Here is a 5,259-nt window from a genome sequence, read left to right as displayed (position 1 = left end):
TGAGAAGCATTTGGAATTGTAGTCCGAGATGTTAGAGAAAAGCACCCGTAAGTGTGTGTGGTTTCTCTTTGTAAACTATTTCATCTTCATAGTAGATTATTGTAGCGGCGGGAGCAAGGATATAGTCTCACCTCAAGTCGAACCTATATAAATCTTGTTGTTATTTTTCGTTGCTTGCTTTTATTTCTTTCATGTTTATTATTATTGATCTCATTAGTTTGAAATTAGAGCATCTAATTCCTAACTATTGGTATCAGAGTTTTGGTTTGTGATTGAAAGAAATGGTTGGCGGAGAAGGATTGACACTTGGAATCAACAAGTTTGATGGTATGGATTTTGCGTTCAGGAGGATGCAGATCAAAGATTATATATACCGTAAAAAGCTGAACACACCACTTCTGGATATGAAAACAGAAGGTATAAAGGATAATGAGTGGAATCTCATCAATAGATAGGTGTTGGGAGTAGTCCCATTAACACTGTCAAAGAACGTTGCTCACAACATGGGGTCAGAGAAAACCACAGCGGGGATGATGAAGATTCTGTTTGACATGTATAAGCAGCCTTCCACAAATAATAAGGTACATCTCACAAAAAGAAATCTTCAATTTAAAGATGATAGAGAAAACATCAGTAGCATAGCATTTGAATGAGCTTAGCACAATTGTCAATCAATTGACATCCGTTCAAATTAAATTTGATGATGAGGTTCATGCATTAATTCTTTTGGCGTCTTTGCCAAAATTTTGGGAGCTTATGAGGGTTGCTGTTAACAACTATGTAGGCAATGGGAAATTGATCTTTAATGATGTTCGGGATACCATTCTTGTGGGGGAAGCTGTTATGATCCCGGATCTAACACAACGATTTGTAGGGAAGAAGAAGAAAAGAAAAGAAAATCAAGCCAAAGGGAAGCTTGAAAACCCTCGGTTCTTTAAGGAGAACACACACCCCTGAGCTCGTTTAGGAGAACTCAAAACCCTCTGCTTAACCTAAATTCAAACTTGTCTCTTTTCCATTCTTTACACCCTAAATAGTGACCATGTCAACAATGTTCAAGAGAAAATTACAGATTGCCCCTCCACGGCATTTAAAATAAATAAACTTAATGACTAAGTAATTGACTTAACTTACTAACTAAGTAACTTAATGACTAAGTAACTGACTCAGCCATGGCATCTTTAAATGACTCGGCCTGCTAACATTACACCCCTCCTGAAAAAAGAGCTTGTCCTCAAACTTGAAGGTAGGGATGCGTGCCAAAACGTTGCCATATCTCCCCAAGTAGCATCTGTGGCATCCACGTCAACCCACTGGATGACACAAGTGGCGTAAGCGCTGCAATGTAACACTCTGGATGAAGAGATTGCTATATCTGAAACCCTCCACTAGTTCCCCCAGTTGGCAAAAAGTTTCCTCTGAAAATTAACAATTTTTTTAATCCAACTACTCTACTATGGTAGAAGCACCAATAGTATTCAACATATATTCTCCACCTTGAAGTGCATTTGTTGCTCCTTTCCTTTCTGCTTCAGCCTCCTTTTCACGTTCTTTCCAGCTCTCATATGCATGGTCATCTATTTGTTGCTCATTCCTACAGATTGGGCATGAATTATGCTCATCCAGCCATGGCTTGAGGCAATTTGGGTGAAATAAAAGCTTGCAAGGCAACTCCTGCATCTTGTCATCTATAACCAAGTTCTCCCTGCAAACTGCACATTCTGTCTCTCTCCCTAGCTTCACCCAGATTTCATGTGTGATTGTGATGATTGGAAGCCTTGCAACCATCTCTTTTGAGGCTGGAGGTGGCTTCTTTGGTCCAACACCAATTTCCTGTAGTGAAGCTTCAATGACAGAATCAAGGTCCTGCAAACCACTGATTTCTAGCTTAGTATTTACCAACTTTTCCAGCATTGCAGAAGCAGCATCAGGACCAAAATTTTTTGTTCTGTTACTCTCCCCATGGGATTGAGAAGACTCAGAAGCACTAACCTGCTCTTGTGTGTTACCAAGAGTTGTAAGTAAATTCTATGCCACAAGCCATGCAGGTGGCCGGGGCTCAGGCCCAACTGTTAAATGTCCTTCAAATAGAAATCTAGAATCTTTGTACGGAGTATTTGGTGGAGTCTGAGGCCCGGGGTCCATTCTCTACCTCATCTAAATGTTCAAGAGCCCTAGCAGTGCATGCTCCTAGGTGCTCCTTCAGTGAAGACTCAACAACAATGCGTTATGCATCTTCAAAAAGCCTCAAACCTGCATGCCAGAATCCTGGTGCTATATATCTAGTCTGCAAGATCGTTGCAGCCCAAAAAATTACAGAATAAATGCATTTACAAAGTGACGAAGAAGCATAAGAATAGGTTTCAAGAAGAATGGATTGGATCAAAGACACGGCTTCTTCAAAGGTATGTTTCTTCCCTAGCCGTTTTTGCAGCTCTTGCAATTTCTGCTTCATAGAATCTTCGGACACCATTAGTTTTAGCTCGCTTTTCCTTCTTTCCTGTAGCTTCTCTAGTGTCTTAGAAAGGGAAGCAAAATTCCAGATAATAAGAAATGAATTTCCCACACTCTTCATGGTCATGGCAGAGAACCAGTATGGAAGCATTGCACCCACAATCAACCCAATGAAAACTTTAGGTGTCAAAACATCCACTATGGAAATTTCAGCACAGCTCACAAAGGCACCAAAGAGAGCCAAAGACACCAGGGTGGCTGAACCAATGGAAAACCCCCTTCCAATAGCAGCAGTAATGGTTCCAACGGCCTCAAGGGCATCAGTTATTTGGCTCACAAAGGCACCAAAGAGAGCCAAAGACACCAGGGCAGCTGAACCAATGGCAAACCCCCTTCCAATAGCTGCAGTAGTGGTTCCAGCGGCCTCAAGGGCATCAGTTATTTCGCATATCCTGTGACTCATGTCAGCCATCTCAGCAATACCTCCAGCATTGTAACTAATGGGACGATATGCATCAATGGCCACACCAGTAGCAATGGTGTACAACATTTCAAAAGCTGCCACTGCAATGCCATACATGGCAGCAAGGCTAAATCTCACAAAAATGCTGACAACAATAGCCTCATTGAAACAATTAACATGTATGTACACCTTTAATTGGGCACAAGCTGAGAGGACTGAAACAACTACAACCCCATCTAGCTTAACACCTTCAACTAGCCATAAGCCTCTTTGCTTGTTCTAAGCATACCCCGCAATCCTCCTAATCCAAGAACTCACATTTCTTTTAGGCATTTCATCAAACATAATAGTTAAAACTTCTTTGATCCCATTATCAACGCCATTCAGATCCCTCCAACACATTCCAGAAATTCCAACAAAATTTCCAATAAAGGCATACTGTGTAAACTCATATAGACCTCGGTATACAACCAGGGATATTCTCCATCACTAAAACCCAGTCTCTTGAGAAACATGTATTGTCAAAAAAAAAAAATTGAAATAGAAAGCTTCCCAGGAGTCCTAATCCAAAGACCCACACATAGCCAATAACTGAATCAGATTTTACCTTTGAGAAAACCTTCACCGCCAGAAACCCAAATGCAATTTGTAATTTTATGGAATTCTTTATTCTTGGCTGTTCATCCTACTATTGACATCATTTCTCCAATTTTTTATCCACTCTACAATCAGCTGGAATAAGAGAAACTGGCGGGTGTCCGAGAAGTTTGGGAAGGAGCTTCGCTATTGCTTCATATAAGTCGCGATATGAGGTACCCCTGAAGCTAATAGGGCTTTCGAAGTTCAATCTCTAATTATTTTGGAAAGCAAAGACAAAGTCCCAGTCCTGAATGACGGAGACCTCACGGAGGATTCTTGGAACCATGGTGATCTCATCCAGGCTCTTCTTGCCAATGACCTTGACGACAAAACATTGTGCCATCAATGACGGACTTGGCGTAGTAAACCTTGGCAAAGGGTCCCTGGCTGATGAGCCTGTTGAGCTTGTATTTTCTGAACAAATCGGGTGTGCCGGCGTTAAGGACATGACGGTCTCCATGGGTAACAAAATCAATCAACCCTAAGGAAAGTCTCGAGTCCTGAGGCTCTTCGCCTATGCTCTTGCTCTCATGCTTGCCTCAGACTCTCGTTCTGCCATGGTAACAATTTCCACTTTGAAATGAAAATCTCTGGATTTTTTTACCTTCTTGTTCGCATAAACCTCTAATGATGGACAATAAAAAATGCTGGGTAGAAGATATGCCTCATGACGAAGGAGAGCCTGGCCTATTTTCGACGGTTAGCAGCAGCAAGTCGTGGCCAAAATTTAGCATGGGGTTCCTCTGCTCGGAAATTTCTAGTCTCAATTTCTGGAAGAAGGTTAGGTTTTCGTGAACAAGGGAGATTTGAGGTCGAACTCAAATCTGGCCGTTCTGACTCGATTTTGAGGTCGAATGATGGGCATCAACTATTCATATTCTAGAGCGGTGACCTTCCCCTCTGAGGCCTTAATGTGATGTTTCTCAATTTATAGCAATGTCTCGGACATTATAGTGGAAGACTCACACATTCCATTACGCAATGTTGAAACCCATGTGTGTATTTCTCCCGATAGATCGAGTATGGCAAGCCATTTTTTCTCGGGACAAAGCATCTCTCATTGTGTTCCCACTCTGATACCACGTTATTAAGATCCTGAATCTAACAAAGCGATTCATAGGGAAGAAGAAGAGAAGAAAATAAAATCAAGCCAAAGGGAAGCTTGAAAACCCTAGATTCGTTAAAGAGAACGCACACCCCTGAGCTCGTTTAGGAGAAATCAAAACCTTTTTTTTAATCTAAACGCATACATGTCTCTTTTCCATTTCTTGTACCCCTAAATAAGGATCACATCAACAAGGTTCAAGAGAAAATTACATATTTGCCCCTCCACGACATTTAATGTAAATAAACTTAATGACTAAGTAATTGACTTAATCTACTAACTAAATAACTTAAAAACTAAGTAACTTAATGACTAAGTAACTGACTCAGCCAAAGTATTTGACTCAGCCACGGGGACTCTGCATGACTCGGCCTACTATTGAGTTCATAATAGAAGTTCGTAGAAAGGACTCCGAAGAATCGTTGACATCTAATTCTGCCTTAAGTGTCGATACTAGGGGTATGAACTTCGAGAGGAATTCCAGCAAGGGCAATAGTAGAGGGAAATCAAGGAATGGAAGAAGAAAGTCCAAATTCATAAGGAATGTGGAGTGCTGGAATTTTAGCAAGTTAAGTGACATAAAGAAAAACTGCAGAGC

The 5,259-nt window shown here is 41.1% G+C and overlaps 1 pseudogene; it reads right to left on the bottom strand.

Annotated features, from left to right (window-relative positions):
• Positions 1-987: 987 nt before the first annotated feature.
• On the bottom strand, positions 988-2,473 carry LOC137963129 (E3 ubiquitin-protein ligase AIP2-like; annotated as a pseudogene).
• Between the last annotated feature and the right edge of the window lie 2,786 nt (positions 2,474-5,259).

Source organism: Aristolochia californica, unplaced genomic scaffold, assembly GCF_029961685.1.
Source record: "Aristolochia californica isolate CCGP_79_NKW_82.1479 unplaced genomic scaffold, dmAriCali1.0.hap1 SCAF_4, whole genome shotgun sequence".
NCBI lineage: Eukaryota > Viridiplantae > Streptophyta > Magnoliopsida > Piperales > Aristolochiaceae > Aristolochia > Aristolochia californica.
Note: the sequence above shows the minus strand (reverse complement) of the source record. Positions and strands in the feature narration are given on the sequence as shown.